The sequence below is a fragment of the Sminthopsis crassicaudata genome, chromosome 4, assembly GCF_048593235.1.
Source record: "Sminthopsis crassicaudata isolate SCR6 chromosome 4, ASM4859323v1, whole genome shotgun sequence".
In the NCBI taxonomy this organism is placed as follows: domain Eukaryota; kingdom Metazoa; phylum Chordata; class Mammalia; order Dasyuromorphia; family Dasyuridae; genus Sminthopsis; species Sminthopsis crassicaudata.
In genome coordinates, this window is record NC_133620.1 from 48,593,002 (window position 1) to 48,616,477 (window position 23,476).

Consider the following 23,476-nt stretch of genomic DNA (forward strand, 5'->3'; position numbering starts at 1 on the left):
GGTGAGGCCAGCTTATATACTTGGGTACCAGGAATCTGTCGGTTACTGAACTGTCAAAAGCACATGTGCATGGGCCGGGAATCGAACCCGGGCCTCCCGCGTGGCAGGCGAGAATTCTACCACTGAACCACCCATGCTACATAGAATATGTCCTCCATCTGCCTCCATCTGCTCATAGATTCCGAGTGAGGTTCAGTGCCAAAAATTTGAAATATACATTCACCATAACCTAAAACTGTCACCATCCTCTTTTATTTTCTTCTTCTCTTTTCTAATTTTTTTTTCTTTTTCTCATTTTCCTTTTCCTACAAACTCCTTCCATTTCTTCTCCTCCTCCTCTGGCCCATCCCACGCTTCCCGCTCCCAGCATAGCAGCTCTGTTGTGGCCTTCCCCAGCTGCATCCTCTATCCCACGCTAAGAGGCCACTCCTTCCAAGACCTCCATCTTTCCAAAAACCACATCCCAAGAGCTGCTGAGGGCCCAGCTAAAACTTTCCCGACCCTGGACTGGGGATGAAACAGCGAAGAGAGACTGACACAGGCGCCTGCGGAGGGAACGCCAGGGGAGCGCGATTTCGGACACGCAAAGAAGGGAGACTCGCTCTCACGCCGCGTCCAATCTTCTGAAACAAAATGGGATTTTGCCAGTGAAAGTGTCCCCAAGCAAAGAGCTTCTGTGGAGGCACATGCGTAAATGAAATCCAGACAAACTGGGGGATGTGTATGCAAGCATCGTATCGTCTGTGAGCTGGGAGGAAAACTTAGAACCGGAGAGGCCTAAAAGCAGCTCCCTCCATGTCCACTCTGCGAACCACTACCTGAGAAAACCTTTTCAAAAGGAGAGTGGAGGACTGTGGGATGGAGTTGGTATGAAACAAGGAGCAGGGAAAATTAAAATTGGCCAAGAGGGAAGAGCATGGCTCAAAGTGGAGGTCACTTGTGATGTAGCTACAGTGAGAACTACGTGAAACATAGAAAGTGGGGGAAGTATTTGCTATACGCTGCTAGGACACAAGGATTACAAGGAAAGAAGTAGAGAAAGCCAGGTAATGTATCCAAGCTTTATTAGATGAACTATTTACAGTAGTCACTGAAATAGCACTGGGAGACAAAGTAGCAGGCCATTCGTCTTTAAGTTATCTATATGGGTGGGGTTTTTTTTTTGGGGGGGTGCTCTTGCGGGTGGTGCGTTATTGAAATTTCTTAAGGAAAGAGTGACCTGAAACTTGCAGAATATAGTTGAAATAGTAGGATGTTCAACCAAGACAGAGCGGGCAGCTAGCTTCCCACACACATTATTCTTGACTTGGCCAGAATATTTGCAAGTTCCTGCTATAAACATTTTTGAACATATGGATTCTTTTCCCTTCTTTATGATCTCTTTTGGATACAGACCCAGTAGAGACACTGCTTGGATTAAAGGGTATGCACAGTATGATAGCCCATTGGGCTATCCAGAATAGTTGAATCAGTTCACAACTACACCAACAATATATTGTGTCCCAGTTTTCCCACATTCCCTCCGACATTTATCATTATCTTTTCCCGTTAACTTAGCCGATCTGAGAGGTGTGAAGTAGTATCTCAGAATTGTCTTAATTTGCATTTTTCTAATCAATAGTGATTTAGAACATTTTTTTTTACATGACTAGAAATGGCTTTAACTTTTTCACCTGAAAATTGTCTGTTCATATCCTTTGACCATTTATCAATTGGGAAATGGCTTGTATTCTTATAAATTTGAATCAATTCTTTATTATAATTTTAGAAATAATGGGCAAAGAATATAAAGCAAAGAATGGCAGGTAGAGGTATTGGATGCTGCCCCCCTTTGCTGGATTAAGTTAAGACTGGATATGGAGTCTTGCATACCATTATGACACTATAAAGGATGGAAAAGAAAAACAATAATCCAGGTACTCACCACTCTAACTCCATCTTTGTCCAAAATTACCCTGCAGTAGAATTATGTTATCTTGCTTCCTGCCTGTGCCCTCCTTAGAAGACCCTATGTATCCAAATATGGTCCTATTCCCTTCGCTGACAGAAACTGAGAAGGGATCCAAGGCTTAGTTGACTCCTTTTTCTCAGCTTTCTCTAAAGTAAAGACAACAGTTGTAAAATGTTAGACTAATTGCCTTCTCAGCTCCTGCATACTACTTGTAAACACTAATTAGCTAGAACTCTTTAAAAGTTGCCTAAGTTGCTCTGGTCAAATTATTTTGAACGTGAGCTCCATTCTAATCTAAATTCTCCACAATTAAAAAAGTAAAAACCAATTTCTGTCTTGCCTCAGTTTCTCTGGCATTACAGAGATAAAATGTATGTTTGCAGAGCCTGGAATAAGGGTGACATAAAGTCACACAGCACCTTTCTCCTTTAGTGTAGTGGTAAGTAACTTTAATTGTTGTTATGGGCCAGAACTCTGAACTTGAAACAAGGATGCTTACAAGGTACTAAATGGAATTGAGAAGACAATGATTATCTAGTTTAACATGGTTCAGTATGATTGATTTAATCCTACAAATAATGGTTTCTTAGTGATATAATGATTGGTTTATACTCAGTGTAGAGCATATAAACTAGGAGCCTCAGCTAGGTTGATTCAGATATTCTGAGAGATTCAGAGGGCAGAGAAGACAGGAGGGAGCTCAAGCTCTCAGAACCAATGAGAGAGGTAGGCCTTTAAGAAAGCTAACTGGGCCCCAGAAAAGGAGACAAGACTTTGAAAGAAATAATAAAGGATTTGGACTTTAGCCCCTGGCTACTTTTCTCCTGGTGATTACTAAACTGAAACAAAGGCTGCTCGAAGAGATAGATCTTCAAGAAACCAACCCAAAGAACATTACAGGTTGTCATGTGGAAAACAGATTTCTGTACAAACCACACAGACAAACCAACTATGTCTGGCCACACAGGCCACCAAAATTTCTCCAAATGTAAAAGATCTTTATTTCTAATGTGTTATAGCCTTGGTCTGCTGTCCCTCACACCTCTGAGTTAAAAGAAATCCTGGATGAAGGTCTATCCTGGATGCTTTAGGATGGCTAACAACTCGACTGCTATAAGGAGAGGGCACTAGGGCTGCATAGGCCGGGGGTCCCAGATTTTTGTATCAGGGCCTAGGCAGTCCAGCCCTTGACTCCAAGGGGCAAACCCCCACACATCTTCTTGCTTGCAGGTAATGCACACCACCTACAGCCCCCTAATGCTCTGTCCCACGCACAGGGAATCAGATGCAGTTACAACCGGATTAGAAAGTAGGAGCAAGAGTACTTCACGGCTAGAACAAGAGGAGAGCCTCTAAGTAACCGGCGGGGACTTGGAGGATTGAGTCTGGACACTAGGGAGCCAAGAGCTGCGTGTGGCAAACCAACCCAGAGAGGTCATGGGCTGGTCTCAGTGCGGTTGTGGACTCGGAACAAAAGTGTGCTCTGTCCTTGGTTCAATTCCACTCCTCCTGACCCCCCAAAAAGATGGCAGACTCAAGTGGGCATGCCTATGGGTTGTGTGCAAAGTTCTCCTTTTGACTACCATACCACTCACAGTGGTTGCTAGCTTAACTCGCTATTAGAGAAAGACTAGATGGTCCCAGTCGGTACCTGGAAACGTTAACAGAGGTGCTGAGGTATTTGACTGAGTTGGGGCAGCAACAGGCTGAGTCTCTGGCAGAAGTGACAAAAGTCTTGCGGAGGATTGAAGACTGTGGCAAGGAGAGCAGCTGCTAAGAGCTAGGAGGAGCTCTGGACTAGCTCACTCAAGTGAGGAGCGAGCTAGCCCTCGGGGAAGGGAGCGGGCCCCAGTGCTAAACCATCCGGCGGATCAGCCTAGGAGTAGCCTTGATTTTCCCACAGTTATGAAAAGAAAAAAAGTGTTCTAGGCGTCTGCGTTGGTGGTATAGTGGTGAGCATAGCTGCCTTCCAAGCAGTTGACCCGGGTTCGATTCCCGGCCAACGCAGCTGTTACCCTTTTCTTGCCACATTGCCTTAGCTCTACACGTAATTATGAATGACTCCTCTGCGCCGGCCTCCTGGCCTGTCCCCTTGTTGATTTCCCTCCTCCCAATTAGCGCCTGGACCTGCAGCTACCTTTAATCCTCCGGATCTTTCCCGTGGACTCTAACTTAGTCATGTCATTTGGGTCCTCTTGGAGTACCAACAGCAACAATCCTCTCGATCTTTCTGGTTCACAGGCAGGATGCTGCGTTTCGAGCCCGAAACACCACGTCAATTCACTTCCCTTGAGCTGAAACCGGGCGCCTGCTCTTTGTAAGATACCAACTTGTCAGCTTCTTTCAAAGACAAACAGAAAATAGTGACCTTCCAGCTCAGGGCAATTTCATGCTGGAGGGCTTCATAGCATAGAACGCATACTCACACACAGCAAAGGAACTGGGATCTCACTCATCAGAACATTCCCTCCAAAGGTAGAGATCCTGGTCTGCCCATTCCTGTCCCTCTTCTCCAATAAGATTTCAATAAGAATTCCTGTGGATCTGGGCTTTCTCACATTTTTCTCTCACGGATCCAACTCCTTGTCTTTTCAGTGCAATTAACAATAAAACAAATGAAAGGAAAAATGTTTTGGTTTTTTTTTTTGCATTTATGTATGTCCACGTTACACACTCACCTGACACAAAAAGAATCTGATTAATCCTTTTTTGGAGGGGATGTCGGTCTGTCACTCAATCAATAGATTTGTGCCTACAATGTATAAGAAAGGGGAGGGGGGGAAAAAAGCCCTCTGCTCTCAAGAAGCTAACATTCTAATAAGGGAGACAATATACAAACAATTAAGTACAAGTGAGATCTGAGGAGTAATGATCAAAGGCTTATTCATCGCTACCTCTTCCAAATAGCTTTTTAGAATTTGGAATTAATCAGGGAAGACACCTAGGAGAAAGACAAGTCATTGTTACAGTCACACCAAACCAAATGTTATTGTTATGTGGCATTTATTGTGGTTCTTGTTGTAAGATTCAACAGATAATTTGAATACAGGCTTCTCCGACTCTACAATCTTTTTGTCAAGTGCATGATAGAGTTTTGACGTGTCTAACGGAAATATCACTTGTGAAACCCTTTCTATGTCCTTGTAATGCTTAACAGAATGTTCCAGACTGAATAACTGCGAAGTATATTAAAAAAAAAAAAAAAAAAACGCCCTGTAAAGTGCTGGGAAATAATCTATTTTTTCATTAATTTTATAATTATAATATTTTTGACAGTACATATGTATAGGTAATTTTTTACAACATTATCCTTTGTACTCCCTTCTGTTCCGAATTTTCCCCTCCTTCCCTCCACCCCCTCCCCTAGATGGCAGGCATTGCTGGGAAATAATCTAGGGTGGGACGAGCAGGGGGGGTCGGAGAGAAGAGGCAGGGAGTTACAGCCACTGAATGAATTTCAAGTCGGAAAGTCTTGGGTTGTGATCTTTCCTCCGGCATTTAATAGCCGAGATAATTTCTAAAAAAGTTAAAAAAAAAAAAAAGTTTTCCTTATTTCCAAAATCATGGGATAAGCTGAGAGAAGTGAGAATCAGTTTGGTCTAAAAAAAGGTTTCCAACACTAAATTTAAGATTGGAGCAAGCAAGTGGCTTCTGAGCTGAGCAGTGAAGGTACCTTGGGATTCTTCCCATCTGAAACAAGGGGGAGGTGCTATTCAGACACGGAGACCTTAGGTGGGAATCATTTTTGGTAGGTTTGAGAGGGCCAGCTTTGAATATGATCCATGGGGGACACTAACAAGCCAGTGTGACAGCAATGGAGAATGTGGGAAGGGGAATGAGTGGCGTAGGGAGATGGGGGAGGAAGCGGAGCGGGAGAGGACCTGTATTAGTGTTGGGAAGAGGAATAGTTCTTCCAATAGGAAAGAGGTCCCAGGCTTAATGATGGTGGCAGGATGTACTAAACCTAGGCTGGAACTTGGGCTGGAGTGACTGTTTAGGACCAAGGAAAGTAAGGAAGTGGAGAATGATTTAAAGGCAATTAGTGGAATATTCAGAACGTTCGATCTTAGGGTCAAGACAAGGAAGGAAAAAGAAGTGAAAATGAGAATGGAATGAGGAGGGTGTGAGAGGAGGAGTGGAAGAAGGAGGGATATGAGGGGTTTCATGATCACACAGATCTTCCCTGCTTTTTAGATTTTCATGAGAAATTAGAGGGACTACCAAAACGATAGTTTAATCTCATTTGCTTAATCCAACAAAAATTCTGGAGCCAGAATTAATTACACTGTCTGCTCCATATCAAACATATCCCTTATATTTCCCAAGAGATCAGAGGCATGGATAAGGGGAAAGCTATCAAATGTGTGAAAGTATGCTAGTTTATAAACAGTACTTTTCTTTTCTGGTTGTGGAAATGGAAGTTGGGAATAGTGAATAAATCAACAAGCATTTACTAAATCATAACTTCAATATGCCAGGCACTGTGTCGAGTGCTCTGTATACAAAGAAAGGACTAAGAGGAGTAGGAAGAATGCGGGAGTGGGGGGAGAGACAACTAGTTTATGCTTCCGTCCAAAGCAAAAGACTATCTGCAAAGAACCCCATACGATCAACGTGGGAAGGGGGGGAGAAGAGGAAGAGAGGGAGAAGTGGTGGTAGTCTCAGAGGGAGTCCCCAGACCTGAAATTAAGGAATGGGAATGAGAATAGCTTTTTATAAAGCAGCAATCATCACGGGAAGCTGTAAGGCAGAAAGTTCCAAGCATGGGCGACTCCCAGTGAAAAAGTTGAGAGTAAGAAAGATGGATATGTGGAAGGGGGTAAGGTTTACCAGGTTAAAAAGGACTTTAAAAACAGAGGATTGTAAGTATATATGATATTCGAGCAACCCCTGGAGTTATTATATATATATATATATATATATATATATATATATATATATATATAATCAGACATTGGCTTTAGGTAAATCAGTTCAAAAGCTTGGAGGAAGCTGAATTGGAGTGGAGAAAGAATTAAATCAGGGAAACCAATTAACAGACAAATAGGGGAAATATTAGAAAGGTAGAATTTATTTCATTGGACAATTGATTCACTGTAGAAGAGGTGGATAAAGTTGAAAGTGAGAGTGAAGAATCTAGGGTATCACCTGTTAAGAACCATGCCTAAGTGAGGGGGCAGGTCAGTTCTCCCAGAGCCTCCACAGGTGTGAATCATAACACACCTGAAGGAGTTGCTAAACAGCCTTTGCTAATGCAGATGTTCCTTGTGTATTGGGAATGAAATAAAATTGGAGGCAAGAGGGAAGAAGAGGGAGGTCAGACAACGCAACTGCCTCTCAGGCTCCTTGTATCATCATCCTCTCACATGAAGAGATCCATTCTACAGGTCTGAGTTAAGACCTCCAGCAGCCACTGCCAGGTGGCTCCCATATCTCCACAATCACCTAGTTACCAGACTGGTTATCTGGGAAATTGGAAGTACCCTCTACAGTTAGGGAAAGGAAAAGATTTGAGAAGACGAATCATAACATCAGTTTTGGATGGGATAAGATTAAGATTCTCTGGGACTTCGGTTTCAAGAAGATCTAATAGGGACAGGATAGGGGCTTTGCCTGAGCTCTTCACGCTGGCCCGCAGGTACTTCGTATTTATAATCGCACATGCTCTAAGATGGAGAACAAACAGTACAGAACTGGAGGGTTTGAAGGCGGATTCTCTCACGGTTGAACACATCCAAGAGAGCAGGACTCCTCTCCGCATGTGCAAACCTCCCTCCTTCTAGCGCTCAGCGCAGAACCAAGTTCTCTCTGGATTACTCCTGCCATATTGAAGGCGTTGATATTGATTAGAAAAGGAGAGAAATAGCCAGAGCAGAGGAAGAGGCTATGCAAATGCACCGGAGCATCTGCAAAACTCCTGAAGATGGAGGAAAGCATAAAGCAAAAAGGCAGCTGAGGTGGGTGACCCGATGAATGAAATATGTAAGGGTGGCAAGCAACAAGGTGTGGAATGAGGAGAGGTTTAGTCTGGTAAAGATGGCAAGGGAGATAGGATTGAGGCTCCGAATTTTTAATTGTTCTTATTTGTTTTAGGCGAGGTGATGGGATGACAGCACTTGGGGGAATGGACTACGGTGTGGGAGAGGGACAGAGGGAGAAGTTAGGTCCGTTGGCTATGCAGGTAGAGTGGCGAGGGTCAGAGGTCTAAGAGAGGCTGGACTTGGAGCCAATGGATGTGAAAAAAAAAAAAAATCAACAAAATACTGGAAGTTTATAAGTGAATGTTGCATTCCTTAAGAAAGATGGAAATGCTGCCGTCGTAACTTCCCTGGTGGTCTAGTGGTTAGGATTCGGCGCTCTCACCGCCGCGGCCCGGGTTCGATTCCCGGTCAGGGAAATTTAGCTTTTGGCCAAGCGGAGTTAGGTCCTTCCTTTCTTCCCGGCTTCAGACCTGAAAATGGTTTCCTTCTGCAGTGCCCTATAGTACTACTTCATTTCCCCGGCGCAGCTCCCAATGCCCGAGAGCACATGGAAAACTACAATTAAGTGGTGCCCATCGCAGACATCCGGTCCGCTCAATTTCACTCTGCGAAACTTGACCCATAAACTGTGGGGAGAGAAATCGCCTGCGGTGAGGAAGCTTGAAGGCCGACAATTGTGGCCAACATATATTTTCGCCAGAGATCTTGGCCAACATTTAGGTACTCTGGAAATGTATGGGACTATCTTGAACCGGAACCGCTTTCTCTGCTGTTCTAGGGACCAAAACCCAATATCTTCTCGGGCATCTTAAGGTGAGTAAGGGATGAGTAACTCAGGCTGGAGAGCCAAGGTGTGGGAGTTGGTTTACATGAGAAGGTGTGCTCTATTCCAGGAAGGCAAGAGTCCACGCTTAACGATCCAAAACGCAGCTAAGGGAAGCACTAGACTCAGAAGAGGTACTTTAAAAGACTTCTTTTGCATGGGCCGGGAATCGAACCCGGGCCTCCCGCGTGGTAGGCGAGAATTCTACCACTGAACCACCCATGCAGACAATGAAACCATTCTCCTTTCAGTGTCCTTTGGATCTATATGAATACACACACGTATGTATAGATAGAGATCCAAATATATATATATATATTTATATATTTTTCGCAAAGGAAAGTCTTATTTTTATTTATATTTTATAATTATAACTTTTTTTTGACAGTACATATGCCTGGGTAATTTTTTACATTATCCCTTGCACTCACTTTTGTTCCGATTTTTCCCTTCCCTCCTCTTTCACCCCCTCCCCTAGAGAGCAGATAGTCTTATACGTGTTAAATGTTATAGTATATCCCAGATACAATATATGGGTGCAGAACCGAATGTTTTATTGCACAGGAAGAATTGGTGGATGAATATATTTTTAATCTCACAAACTTGGCTTCCAAAAACTAAAGTAGGATGTGTTCATTCTAATCTAGAAATGTTTCCATTCTTCCTCAAATGCTCGTCTTTCTCTCTCCTAAACTTTCCCCCTTGTCTTTTTCCTACTTAATCTTCCCCTTTCTTGTTCTATTGCTCCTACACCTCCTTCCTCCGGGAAAGTTCTTCAAATGCTCGGAAGGTAAATGCGTGAAACTTTATTGGTGGATAAAAGCGCAAAGCACGTGCTACAATGTGGCAAAACGTCTAACTCAGTATTAAGATGTGGTCCGGAGCTCGGAGGGATCTGGTGAGGTTACCATAATAAGGAATGTCAGGAGTGGGATTCGAACCCACGCCTCCAGGGGAGACTGCGACCTGAACGCAGCGCCTTAGACCGCTCGGCCATCCTGACTTCGCAATTGCTGTTTCACCTCCCCCTCTTCTCCTGTCTTAAATTTCGAAAGTACCAGGTGTTCAGATCATTTTACTTGAGGACTATTTCCAACCATCCTGATTTGTATCTTCCCACTGGGCCCGGATGTCTCAGTGAGACTGATGACTTTGCACAACCCTGCTTCACTTAAATCCAATCTCTCCCAACAAGACAACGCTTTTCTAAGCGCTCCTCATTTCGACATCATCAATGTCCAAGTCCTTTCATATCCTTTCATACACAAGCTCCTTCCCGCCCACCTTTCCAAGTAAACCGCCCCCCCCCACCTGCGGTGCCGATGCACACACAAAAAACTTGTGGCCCGAGCCCACCCACCCCCCAGCGCACATTGCTCCCCGCTTCGCTTGTTTCCAAATAGGCTGCAATTATCTCCTCCCTTCTCTCTCCCCTTCCCCTTCATTTTTTTCTCCAACTTATTGTATTTATAGCTGTTTTATGGATGTTCCTAAAACACAGACTTCAACATGTGATGAATTATATATCATTTCTCTTACACACATACATACTCACACTCTAAGAAAAAGATCATTCAGTGACCTCCAGGAGCTCCATATAGATGCTAAGATAAAATACTGAAGCCTTAGCCTGACACTGAAGTTCCTTCCCAGAATGTTTCATCTCCCTTTCTGGCTTATTTTTCTATCCCTCCCAAACTAATTTGCTTATTCCTTCTGGATCACATTCATATCTGGGCTTCTCGGGCATAGCATAAGTAGCTCCCACCTAGCGTCGAGGGTTTCTGAATCTCATTTTCTCCCGGACTCGGATAGGAAAAGATCGTCCTTCAAAGCTCAGCTCAGGTGTGATTACTTGCTACAAAGGACCACTTATACTTTTAGAGCTGGAAGTTTTAGAAGCCAAATCATCACTTCCTCTCCTCTCCTCACTTTGGAATACGGAAAGTGAAACATGTCAAGTGCTCTTACCCAGATTTACTGCACCTAGCAAGCGTCTGAGATAATTATGAGACTACTGCCAAAGTCTAGGCAAGTTATTAGATGATTTTGAATGTGAGTTTGGGCAGGGGTTCCTCCATCCATACAATGGTAAATTATTGGTCCTATAGGAAATGAAGGAAGGGAAAAGTCAAAGATGACTCCAAGGATGTGAATCTGGATGATCTGAAGGGAAATGGTTCCATTCGAAGAAATAGAGAAGCTTAGAGGAGGATAGAACCTCAGAGAAAATGAGTTCAGTTTTGGACATGTTACCTTTAAGATACCGTGGGAAAAAATCCAGGTATACATTTTGTACAATAAGTATTTCTAAATAAATAAAGGAGTTTGAAAGAGGTTAAATCTACGCTGTTTGATTTAAGAACCATCTACTATTTGCATTGAAATAATCATTGCGACTCATGAGATGTTACAATTAGCAAAAAGAGAGCGAGAGTGAGACAGACAGAGAAGAGCGTGGGAGAGAGCGTGGGAGAGAGCGAGAGCAATAGAGTGGGAGAAACAGAGCAAGAGAGAGCGAGAGAGCGAGAGAGACCAAGAGAGCTAGCGGGAAAGCTTGAGAGAGCAAGAGAGTGAAAGAAACAGCAAGAGAAAGAAGAGTGAGCGAGAGATAGAGAGCAAAAGAGACAGAGAAGAGCGTGCGTGTGCGTGAGAGAGAGAGAGAGAGAGAGAGAGAGAGAGAGAGAGAGAGAGAGAGAGAGAGAGAGAGAGAGAGAGAGAGATTTAGACTTAGACTTAGACTTAGACTTCAAGTAGATCAATTTGATGGCAGAGAGGTTATAACTGGGAGAACAACCAGCAGGTATACAAGAGGAATGTTAAGAGGACAGAAATGATTGCAGTTGAGGATGAGAGACCATAAAGAGTTTAGAATGGCATTTCGATCATCAACCTGGGGACTTGGGAAATTGGTGGGACCCTCCACAGTTAGAGAAAAGGGAGAATTTGAGGGGAAAGATAACGAGATCAATTTTGGACAAGGTAAATTTAAGAGGTCTATAGGAATTCCGCTTTGACGAAGTCTTGTAGGCTTTTGGAATTGAGAAAGTGGAGGCCAGGAGGGAGGTTAATTACTGTATAAATAAATCTGAGAGCCGCATTATAGAAATGATAAGAGAAAGAAGAGGGAACCCAATCTTGGGGGCTATGAAGCTGGACAGGACAGCAGGCTTTGCCTATGATCCTCATTTTGCCTTCCAAAAATTTTGTAGTAGCACATGCTTCAGTAAGAAGAACTGCTACTGGACTTAAAAGGATTCACAAGCTCTTACGATTTAGCAAAGTCGGAAGAACAAGATTCCCCTTTAGATGTGCAAACCTTCCCCCTATAGGATTCGGGGCCCTATCAAGTTTTTTTTCTGAGTAATTCCTGCCATATTAGTGAAGCTGATATATTAACTAGGAAAGAAAAGAAACAGAAATCCAGGACAGAGCCAAGCAAATTGTTTCTAAGGCCGAGAAAGAGATTTTTGCAAAGGTATCAAGGTATCCGCAGATGCTCTAAAGAGGAAGATGAGGAGACAGCTGAGAAGGCAGGATGAATGAAAGATGTAAGGGCTGCAGGCAGCAGGGTACAGAAGGAAATGACATTTAAACCGGGAAAGATGGCAGGGGTTTGAAGAGCTGCGAGTTCCAGATTCTTATTGTGTAGGGCAGTGCTTTGTTCAGGCGAAGAGAGTTGGTGGAATTTAAAGGAATAGACCTCAGGTATGAGAAAGGGGTAGCGAGGTAGTGGACATAGTTAAGAGTGATCGAAGCCAATAGTAAACTCAGTGGATTCCTAAAAGAAATTGGAAAAGCAATATTGAAGGGCTCAGTGAATAAGGAAATAATGTAAGTGTGCCTTCCCTGGTGGTCTAGTGGCTAGGATTCGGCGCTTTCACCGCCGCGGCCCGGGTTCGATTCCCGGTCAGGGAAAGTTCAATTTTTCCAAATAGGCCGCAGTATGTGAAAGAGGTAGCGGGTAATGGACATCATTAAAGAGTGACAGAAAGCCAATTCGTAAATTCAAGCGTTCCTAAAAGAATCTAGAAAAAGAAGGACTCAATGAATAAGGAAATAGTATAAACTGTACCTTCCCTGGTGGTCTAGTGGCTAGGATTCGGCGCTTTCACCGCCGCGGCCCGGGTTCGATTCCCGGTCAGGGAAAATTGTATTTTTCCAAATCCAGAGAGCTACTGTTCTTCGAGCTCTACTACCTGCTCTCAACTACATGTAGTTCCCCCCTTATAGTCTAGTCTCATTTCATCCACCTTGCTACCAAGACCCTAGGGCAGAAAAGAAATTGGAGTAGAACAACATTACATCCCAATCGCCCTCAGGTCCTTCTGGAAAATCAATGAGGAGAAAGGGCAGAGCCAAGAAGAAAAGTTGAAGAAAGAGTAGGATGGCCAAGATCAACTTTACCACAACTGTTACCTTTAGGTGTTTTAAATCTTATGGATCTATTTTGTATTAAAACCGCTTTCATTAATCTCCAAGAGCCAGAGAGCTCCTGTCTCCTCTGGCTCTCCTCAAGAAGTCGAGGAGTGGGTGGCTAAGATTGGCAGCTAAGGTGAATGTGATGTCCTTGATAAGGACAAGCTGCTCCCGTTGGGGAATGCTAGTGATCTACAGGAAGCCGTCTGTCCAAAAAGTGCCAAAGGCTAGCATGAATGCTCGGGAGTGGATTTGTAAATGAGCGAATAGATCAAAGGAGTGAATGAATAGCTTGTCTCTTTAAATCTGGAATCGAGCCGAGGGACTACTGCATGGCCCGGGAGAATTTCGTCACTGAATTACCCACTCGATTCCACTTTGCCCCTGATCTCCATGAACATATGACCACTTCTGATGGGACAAGACCCATACTCAAATTTCGACACAATAGGAATCTACTCATGTAAAATTTTTGCCATTGTTTTTAGCTCCTCTGTTTTGCACTTTCTCACCATTCCCACTCACTTCAAGCCCTTCCTTTTCATCTTCTCCACGCACTACAGAATCAGCGATTTAGAATTGTGGTGCTGGATACTTTTGAGAATCCCCTAGACAGAAAAGAGATCAAATAAATCAGATTAAAGAAATTAATTCATATTGCAAAGTCAAACTTTGAAGCTGAAGCTTGAATATTTTGACCACATAATGAAAAGACAGGAATCAATGGAAAAGACACTGACGTTGGGAAAGACTGACAGCAAAAGGAAGAGGGAATGGCAAAGAATGAGATGGATAAATAATGCACGAAAAAACGAACAAGAATTTGTATAGATTTTGTGAGATAGTGGAGATTAGAAAAATCTGGCATACTCTAATCCGTGAGATCACCAACAGTTAGGAAGAAATGAACCCGATAAATGAGCCCGATAAAACCAATCTTTGAAATGTCAATCAGTTAAGTTGTATTAAATATCTACTGTGTGTCAGGTAGTGTACTGATTTCAGGGGATAAAAGGCAAAAGAAAATCCCTGCTTCCAAATTGCTAACAGTCTAACAACAATGTACAAACCAGCTAATTTGAGGAATGACTGAGAGATGTCTCTGAAAAGGGGAGTATTACTGGAGAATTGGGAAATAAGAAGGGGAGACATTTGGTGGAGAAGTCAGTGTTTGTGTACGACAAAATCAAATGCTGTTGAGTTATAGTGGTGATTGGAGTTCTTGAACACAGACTAGAACAGAGGAACTCTATTAAAAGTGTAATAGTGATGAATGAAAGATATATGTATTATGTATATAGAATATATAACACTTGCAAAAGCCTGTATTCTTCCTTACAGAGAGGCTTGGAGAGACTTACATCAACTGATGCTGAGTGAAATGAATAGAACCAGAAGATCGCTGTACACTTCAAAGTTGTATGAAGATATATTCTGATGGAAGTGGATATCTTCAACATAAAGAAGATCCAACTCACTTCCAGTTGATCAATGATGGACAGAAACAACTACACCCAGAGAAGGAACACTGGGAAGTGAATGTAAATTGTTAGCCCTACTGTCTATCTACCCAGGTTGATTTACACACATATATTGTATCTAGGTTATATTGTAACACATGTAAAATGTGTGGGATTGCCTGTCATCTAGGGGAGGGAGTAGAAGGAGGGAGGGGATAATTTGGAAAAATGAATACAAGGGATAATGTTATAAAAAAATTTTTTACTCATGCATATATACTGTCAAAAATTTTATAAATAAAATTACAAAAAAAAAAAAAAAAAAAAAAAAAAGCCTGTATTCTTTCTAATACAACAAATTGTACAGGAGAACGAAAGCGGGTGCAAGATGCAGAAGTTTCTCAAAAAAAAAAAAAAAAAAAAAAAAAAAAAAGAATTTTTCAAAAGGAAGAGAATATTGGAAAATGGTTTAGTAATGGGCATAGAACATTAGGGATCTGAGAGAAAAAGCAACAACTCCAAAGCAGATTCTGTTGGAGTGAAGTGTGTGCTCAGAACTACTTGATGCTTCAAGTAGAAAAACGTACTCACCTTCCTCGTTAGTATAGTGGTCAGTATCCCCGCCTGTCACGCGGGAGGCCGGGGTTCGATTCCCCGACGGGGAGCATTCTTAGTTTTTGCACAAATTCTTAATCTTGCTCTTTCTATATACCTCAGGGCATACTAAGTCTCTCCAAACTCAAGCCTTTGTAGCAATAGGCTGCCAAAAGTTACTCTCAACATCTGTGCAGGGTCCAGATACACGCAAATTTCTTGTAAGCTTCTTGCTGTCTCACTCCTGATCTTCCTCTTGAGAACCATCTCAGGCACTCGAGAGCATCTCGGCCTCATATTCAGTGTAGCCGAAAACCGATGGGTTCCCCTTTTCCACCATTGAATCCATCGCCTCTGACCCAAAGGAAGTACTAACATGAGCCAATAACTTTGTGTCTGACTTTCTCAGGAGAAGCAGTTTATCCAGCTCCAATAGAAGGACTGGGGCTGCCAACACTCAGCGTTTCAGTTCACGTATGACCCAAAACGCCAACGGTCTGAAGGCTGTGGGCAAAGGAGCTTGGCTGCCAACATGCCAAAATGCTTTGTGGGCTGGTCTCTATTCAAGTGTGAAGCGAAATAGTTGGCAGGAGGCTACATGCACAGTGACTTCGTTAGTGGTATAGCTTGATTATCCTGACAGACAAGGTTTTGTTTTCTGGAGATAATAGCGTTGGGTGGGCAGTGTCAAGTAAAATCCTGATTTTTGCATGGGCCGGGAATCGAACCCGGGCCTCCCGCGTGGCAGGCGAGAATTCTACCACTAAACCACCCATGCAAATGTTCTCGTTGTCTTCTGTAATATCCCTAACCTTTGTGGATACACAGGTAGGCCATGACCCAAACTTAAAATTTGATATATTATATGTCCATCCTAATCTAATAATTTACTTTTCTTGACTGCTTCACCCTCTTCCTAAATTTCTTTCTTCTTCCTTTTCGTTTTTCTCCTTCTACGTACTCCAATATTTTTTTTCTTTCTTCCTCTCCCCATCTTCCTTCTCTTCTTCCTCCACCTTTATTCCGTTTTCTTGCTCTTTCTCCTCTCTCACTTCCTATTCCTCCTCTTCCTCCTGGTTCTCCTACTGCTACTACATCAACAACTCCTCCGGGAATGTACTTGCCTCGAACCTAAGCATCTGAAGTATGTACTTGCCTCGAACCTAAGCATCTGAAGTGCAGTTTCTCATTCAACCGCTAGCACGTGGAGGTTCGGCCTGTGAAGGCCACTGAGTGGGAGAGAAGCATCCCGAAGCCCCGGCAAGTCTGTCTCGCTCACTAGTCTGACGCTTCGGCGCGACCGTGGGACAACAGCAGAAAGAAAGAGAGAAGGAATCATGGGTGGGATTCGAACGGAGATTGCGAACTGAGCAAAGAGCCTTAGGATGATGTTATGACTCGGTCCCCAAAATCTCTGACACTCTCTTTGGGGATTACAGTCTCACAAGTCAAATTTCAATTCCTCTAGCCCTCTTTCCAATGCTCTCTAATCTCTCCCTCTCTCACCAGTACTTTCTAAGAAAGTCCACATGTCCCGAAACACTCTTCTACAATCTTGTGCAATTTCCTATACTTCAGCACATAAACCTAAGGACCCTCACTACTACAAACTTCCCTCAGTTGACCGACTCTGTCCAGCATTCATCAGTTCCCTGGCCTCCAACTGCGCCCACCATCTTGTTTCTATCTCTGCTGAATACGAGCACTCAATCCTGAGATCATTCTTTTAGGGCCTTTCCCCCCCCCCCCCCCCCCAAAGAAGCAGGTCCTTTGCACCTGCTGGGAGCCAAGCACTGGTTCTCACTATACTGGTGCTGCAGATACACGTGGACAGCGGCTCAGAGAAGAGAGAAAAGGAGACTTGCTCTCATGCCCTGTCTAATCGTCTGCGGAAAGCCCGATTTCGCTTAACATGTGCAAGAAAGCCTCTGTGAAGGCTCTGACCTAGACCTAACTGAGATACACACAGGAACGGTCGTGCAGACCTCATGCAGACTGTGGGCCCTGAGTCCAAGTTTAGACTCAGAGTAACCTAGAAGCTCCGAGGAGATTTCCACTGGAGGACAGAGTGCTGGAAAGGACTATTGTCAAATGAAGGGAAGGTTGACTGGTAAGAATGGGGTTGACAAGGAACAGGGTACTAGATCAGTGTTTCAAGGGAAATTTCCTTGATAATTTAGTGCTTACTATCCCTTCATTTCACGTGGGAGATCGGGTTCACCTTACCCTACACACACACACATACACATATTACCCAATCATACTCTTCTCTTTCTCCTTGCTGCCATTTCAACTCAGGGCAATCGAAGTTACTCCAAGAGCAGAAAGTGACAAACCTTTGTCAAGATGGAAAAGTCAGGGAGAGGTGGGAATGGGGATGGAAGAAGCAAGGAAATGAAAAGAGGGTGTCTAGAGGTCGAGAGGAAGATTTTCTCAGATTTTTCCTATTCCCTTACTGTTTTGCTTCATTTTATTTGAACAGATTGTCATGTTAGAGGGGTGGATAGAAGAAAAACCAGAGGAGATTAGTTCTCATCCCAAGCATTCGTTCTGCTTACCTTCACTGTTAGCCTCAAAAACTAGGAGATTATAGAGTTTTGACCTGTTGGAAGGAAAGTTGGAGGCAGAGCAGCCTGGTAGAATTCTACTTTTGCCAGCAGCCTTAATCTTTATATATTCTGGAAGCCTAAAGGCCTATGAGTCTGTCTTGTACAGTGGGAGTGCTTTATCAGCTACCCAAGAGCCCAAGACTTTAGGACTTGGATTCCTCAACTAAAGTATGGCTGGGTAGCAAGATTGGCAGTCCTCTTTATTTTTTCCTATTAGGATGAGAATAATAGTCCTGATCAGACAAGGTGCTTCTTTCGGGGAGCTGTCCAAAAGGTAAAGTGGATAACAAAAGACCCAGGGAAAGACTTGTGCTTAAAACCGAAAAAGAAAAAGCATAAGTGCATGGAAGCAAAGGGAAATGAATGCAGGCCTCCGGCCTAGCAGGTGAGAATGTTCCCATTATAATCTAGTGCAAAGAATAACTTAGCTGAATTCTCGGCCTCTGATCTTATTGAACACCTTTATTGGACCAGAGTCAAGGTCCCAAATATGACAAAATATGCACTCATTCTTCACTCTCCTAATCCTTTCTCCTTACCTTTGCCTTCCATTTCCTACACATCCTCCATTCTTCTACACCTTTTTTCTCCTTTCCTGTTCTACTTCTCCTCCCTCTCTTTTTCCTTCTCTTTCTCCACCTACACCTTCTTCTTGGAGAAAGTTGGGTGGACACCCTAAAGCTGTATTGCTGAGTATTTTTCTTCCAATCTAACCTCTGTCAAAAATGCATCTTGGTCCTCAGGTGGGGCCAGCTTCTTCACATACTGGAGTGAAACTCGAGTCTGAAACTGAAGGCCAGTGAACTGGGGAGAAAGGCTTTGTGTACAATGGAATCCTCTGTATAGGCAATTCGCTTCTTCTTCTTCTCGTCTTTCGTATCTCTCTTCCACCTCTTCCTATATCTTCTCTTCCTCCTCTTTTCCCTTCCCCCATTTAATCCCAGCTCCCGAAACTCCCTCTTTCTGCAAAGTAACTGCCAGTTTCCTGAATGTATTTACCCTTGAATCCCTGAACTTGGTTAAATTTTTAAAAAGCATATTGATAGTTCTATTTCAATAAGATAGGTTTCGTCGTTAATTTATTGGATTTCATGTTATGCACTCAAAAACATCCTGAAAGGGAGTCCATGGACTGCTGGAGATATTGAGGGAGATCAAACACACAAGACATACACACTCGAGTAAACTGAGAGACTAGGTTGAAGAATTTCTTCTTTTGGAAATGAGCTTCTTTAATTGCAGCCAAGGCAGTCCTGAAGGACAATGGACAAAAGGTATGGTAGCTACGTAGATAGCTTTAGGGATGAATTGAAATGGGGAGACAGCTTTGAGAAAGGTAGGAAGCAGAGCTGGGGTACGAGGAAAGAACCTTTGTGGTTTGTCAAAATCCGCGGCTGAGAGGCCTAGAAAAGCTCAAAGCAGAGATTAGTGGGAAGAGCAAAATGTGTCGTGGAAGTTACTTGAGACTTTATCAGAGAGAGGGACCGGCGTGTTCCTCGTTAGTATAGTGGTCAGTATCCCCGCCTGTCACGCGGGAGGCCGGGGTTCGATTCCCCGACGGGGAGTGCAGTTCACATTTTGCAGAAGTGCCTCTTCACCTCTGAGCGACCAAAATCTCTCCAAACGCAAAAGAAGCCTCGGTGGCTTTAGGCTGCCAAGAACTACCTTCAGAAACTTCACAGGAGCTAGACACACGCAAGTTGCATGAAAGCTCCTTGCTGTCTCACTCCCTCGCCAGCCCTCTAGCAATCTTAATCAAAAACAACTCCTCTTCAACTTCATTGTAGCCAAGGTCCATAGAACCCCTTCTAGCCACCTACCCAAGCCAGGATTCTGTACCCGATCTCCCTGGGGAAGCCTGGGGGTCCAACACAGCGGGAAAAGGACCCCGGGGCCTAAAGCCCAGGCCAAAGCCCAGCTCCCAGCTCCGAGATCTCCGACCCAATTCCCTGTTTACAACCACACGCTCTCAGGCCTACACATTGCGTCTAGCCCACGTCTTCAGACAGTCAGTTCCTACTCACACGCAAACTCGGGTGGACAGCATAACCAGAAGCCGGCGCATACAACAAAATCAGAACTGGGGCGCAAGATAACTCGAAAGCAGGGGGAAAAGGAGCGTTGAGGTAGCGTGGGCTGGAGAGGGGAGGTTTGGAGCGGGGTACTCGAGAGCTAAGAGCTAAACTTAATCTTGCAATTAAATCTTGCAAAGGTCACAGGCTGGTCTCTGGGATAAAGAGAAGCTTTACAGAGAAAGCTTTGGTCCACAACTAGAGAGACCTGGCGTGTGCTCGGTCCCCCGGGCATGTTCTTGCTTCCTGCCTTCTGGTCCCGGATGCCACAGTAAGCTGGGCTGCAGGCGAGGGTGTGTGCCAAGCGCTTTGAGAAAAGTCCTTCACTGGTTTGGCTGTAGCAGCACTCTGCGGCGGCCACAAAAGCTAGAGCGAGTCTAGTACAGAAAGATAACCTGAACGTAGGAGCAGAGGCTTGGAATAATCTGACCACTGGAGGATGTAGCTGAGCTGGGGGAGCAACGCCCCAGGCTTAGGTGGCTGCGTTGGAGACGTTCCTGACCCTCATTCGCAGCTGGGACAGAGAAACGCAGGCGAGTTCGGTACGAAGCAGTAGCCAGAAGCTAGGAAAGGAACTTTGGGACTACTTGATCATGTGATATATAGTTGAGCTGGGGCAACGAGAGGCTTTCCGGAGTAGCAGGAGACTTGTTGGGTCTGAAGACTAGACAGGTAGAACGAGTGCCAAGGAGTCTAACAGAGCTCTAGGCCCGTCTCTGTTTATGTGTGGAGCGTGCGAGCCGGATAGAAAGTGCAGGTGCGGGAACACAGGGTTCTAGTGCTATCCCTCATTGGCCTCTACAGAACTGCACCGGCTTTCACTGGGGGTCTTGGCTGAGAAAATATCACAGGCGTCGGGGTTCGTGGTAGAGTGGCGAGCACAGCTGCCTACTTGGAAGTAGCTGACCCGGCTTCTATTCCCTGACAACGCAACCTTTAACACCTCTCTTATTTTGACACATTCTAAAGAGAGGTAAGAACGTCATTACTTCATTCCACAGCTCCCTCTAGACCTGTTTTCCAACCAACACTCACATAAGTGTGAGCTTGTATATCACTCCTCCAATGTCCCCAGCAAGTGTCTCCTAGTTGCTTTGCATGTTGAGTGTGGTGTCCAAAACTCCACTTCACAATGCTCACTTATGTGAGCAAAGTATGGCGTTTTTTTTCTTTTTTTTTCTCCTGATGTTGGTTGCATGGAGCCTGGGACTTAGTGTCGTCTTATCCAATTACGGAAGGAGGAGGCTAGGAGAGCAAATAAATAAATCTTCCAATGAATTTTGGGCGTGGTGAGTTTAAAATGTCTTTGGAACTTCCACATCCAAGAACGCAGCTAGACAGATGGGAGACACTGGAGATCAGGAGAGAAATTAGGAATTGTGAAAAATCTAGGAGTCATTTTCATAGGGATGATCGATGAAGGAACGGGACCCCCATTTTTGAGGTTTTGAAAATGGGAGAAGACACTGAGCTTTTTTGGCGAATCTCCTCATCTTGATTCTCCTATTCCCAGTTTGGATGAGTAGTTACGCATGCTCCAGAATGAAGACAGGTGAGAGCATTTGAAAGATCTGGAGAGGAATTCTTTTGCGATTGAGGATATCTAGGAGAATGAGACTCCCTGTTTCTGGGAATCCGGTGCAATAGAGCCCTGGGGGAGGAGTGGATCCAATGGATCCCCAGAAGAGAATAAAGCATGAGAATAAAGCTAAAGGCTAGTACAATATGGAAAGTCGAAGGTACGGGCTGCCGCCAGTTCCCTGGTGGTCTAGTGGTTAGGATTCGGCGCTCTCACCGCCGCGGCCCGGGTTCGATTCCCGGTCAGGGAATGTGCTTTTAATTAATGCAGTTATCTCTAACATCATAACAAGATCTCTTCAAGTACTTTTAAATTGTTTATCACTAACATCACAAGATCTCTTCCTGATGCTTTCTCTCATCTTCTCAATTTCTTCCCTAAAGAAAATTTGCCCTCAGTGTAAAAGGAAAAACAGAGAAGTATCAGTCCCAATATATTTGTCCAACACTTTCTCAATTTCCTTTAGTGAAACCACAGGAGAAAAGTGTCAATCCCAATATCCTCTTCGGTCTGTCCAAATAAACTTCTGGATGAGAGAATGAGGGAGCGTGAAGGGAAGGGAAGTGACCGGGAAGTGACCCAAGCTTACTGCTCTTTACCAGAATCCTGGTTCTTACTTTAGGTGCCTAGGAAGGCAAGCTCTCCCGTTGTCCATGGACTTCTCTGGCTTACCCAAAGTTGGGGGTAAGGGTAGCAATGGCAAGCGGAAGGAAGCAAGGATGATGTTCTTGACCTAGAAATACGCCGGTTAGTGAGGTAAGAGTCTAGTGATAACAATCCGAAAGGGACTAGACCCCGGGAGACATTTTTATTAAAACGCTTTTGCGTAGGCCGGGAATCGAAACCGAGCCTCCCACGTGGCAGCCGAGAATTCTACCACTGAGCAACCTATGCAAGATGTGGTATACGTATCTCGAGTGATATCACTAACCTTCCTAAAGAAGTAAGTTTTTTTTTTTCTTTTTCTTTTCTTTAATAGCATCTCCAATCCAAAATTTGACATATCACGTGCTAACCCTAACCTACAATTTATCTCTCCAGGCTTCATAGGTTTCCTCCGTCCTAAACTTCCCTCTTCCGTTGCACTTCTTTCCTTCTACGTATTCCTCTTTTCTCCTGCCTTTCTTCCTCTCTTTCTTCCTACTTCCATTCTCCATTTTCAGCCTCCTTTTCTTCTCTTTCTCCTTCTCCTTCCCCTACTCTCTCTTCATCTTCTAGGTTCCCCTACTGCTTTCTACACCAGGGAAAGTCCTATCATTGTCTTAAAAGTCGGTTTCTAAAGCTATATTGTTCGGGCTTTTCACAAAGCCCGCGTTCCAAGTGACCGTTTTTCTTCCAGCCTACGCTCCAGTAAAAAAAAAAAAAAAAAGAAAGAAAAAAAAGAAAGTAGTATGGTCCCCCTACTTGGAGCGCACTGCTCCACCAAACCTTTTCATTTGAGGGCTGCGAGTTTGAGATAAAGGACTGTAGTCTGAGAATTTAGGAACCTGAACACGTTGTGTTCTCACTTCATTATCATTGAAGGACAGGATTCACATCCGTATCTCTGGGACACGTAGGGTGACCGTGAACCTCAACGTAGTGGTTTAGACCGCTCGGCCATCTTGAGTCAACGCAAACAATTGTCAACCCCATTCCCACGTAGCAAAATAGCCAAGTGCCCAGGCCTCTCAACTCACTTACCCAGTATCTTCCACCCTCTCTAACTTCTCCTTCTCGCAGCAGTCCGATCTATGAAAACACATGTCCAGAAGCACTTTTCCACGACTCTGCTTGCCTCTCCACGACAACACGGAAACGCCAAGACCCGCGCCACTACGAACTTCCCTCACTTGCCTCGACTCCTGCGGTTCCTCTTGTTCCCGGCAACGCCAGCTCCCAGACCTTCTCCAACCGCGCCCCCACCCCCTTGCCTCTGTCTCTTTGCGGATACGCGAGCTCAGCCCCGAGACCATCACACTTCCAGGGCCTCCCTTTTCCTAACCAGC

The 23,476-nt window shown here is 44.3% G+C and overlaps 11 non-coding genes across 11 annotated transcripts; 7 read left to right on the top strand and 4 right to left on the bottom strand.

Annotated features, from left to right (window-relative positions):
• Nucleotides 1-66: 66 nt before the first annotated feature.
• TRNAG-GCC (transfer RNA glycine (anticodon GCC)) lies at nt 67-137 on the bottom strand. The gene has a single exon. It is a non-coding gene; the product is annotated as a tRNA-Gly (tRNA).
• Nucleotides 138-3,886: 3,749 nt separating this feature from the next.
• On the top strand, nt 3,887-3,958 carry TRNAG-UCC (transfer RNA glycine (anticodon UCC)). Its single transcript has one exon. It is a non-coding gene; the product is annotated as a tRNA-Gly (tRNA).
• A 4,318-nt stretch (nt 3,959-8,276) lies between these two features.
• TRNAE-CUC (transfer RNA glutamic acid (anticodon CUC)) lies at nt 8,277-8,348 on the top strand. Its single transcript has one exon. It is a non-coding gene; the product is annotated as a tRNA-Glu (tRNA).
• A 561-nt stretch (nt 8,349-8,909) lies between these two features.
• TRNAG-ACC (transfer RNA glycine (anticodon ACC)) lies at nt 8,910-8,980 on the bottom strand. Its single transcript has one exon. It is a non-coding gene; the product is annotated as a tRNA-Gly (tRNA).
• Nucleotides 8,981-9,675: 695 nt separating this feature from the next.
• On the bottom strand, nt 9,676-9,758 carry TRNAL-CAG (transfer RNA leucine (anticodon CAG)). Its single transcript has one exon. It is a non-coding gene; the product is annotated as a tRNA-Leu (tRNA).
• Nucleotides 9,759-12,601: 2,843 nt separating this feature from the next.
• Nucleotides 12,602-12,673, top strand: TRNAE-UUC (transfer RNA glutamic acid (anticodon UUC)). Its single transcript has one exon. It is a non-coding gene; the product is annotated as a tRNA-Glu (tRNA).
• A 159-nt stretch (nt 12,674-12,832) lies between these two features.
• TRNAE-UUC (transfer RNA glutamic acid (anticodon UUC)) lies at nt 12,833-12,904 on the top strand. The gene has a single exon. It is a non-coding gene; the product is annotated as a tRNA-Glu (tRNA).
• Nucleotides 12,905-15,227: 2,323 nt separating this feature from the next.
• On the top strand, nt 15,228-15,299 carry TRNAD-GUC (transfer RNA aspartic acid (anticodon GUC)). Its single transcript has one exon. It is a non-coding gene; the product is annotated as a tRNA-Asp (tRNA).
• A 636-nt stretch (nt 15,300-15,935) lies between these two features.
• Nucleotides 15,936-16,006, bottom strand: TRNAG-GCC (transfer RNA glycine (anticodon GCC)). Its single transcript has one exon. It is a non-coding gene; the product is annotated as a tRNA-Gly (tRNA).
• A 3,324-nt stretch (nt 16,007-19,330) lies between these two features.
• TRNAD-GUC (transfer RNA aspartic acid (anticodon GUC)) lies at nt 19,331-19,402 on the top strand. The gene has a single exon. It is a non-coding gene; the product is annotated as a tRNA-Asp (tRNA).
• A 2,264-nt stretch (nt 19,403-21,666) lies between these two features.
• TRNAE-CUC (transfer RNA glutamic acid (anticodon CUC)) lies at nt 21,667-21,738 on the top strand. Its single transcript has one exon. It is a non-coding gene; the product is annotated as a tRNA-Glu (tRNA).
• The last annotated feature ends 1,738 nt before the right edge of the window (nt 21,739-23,476 follow it).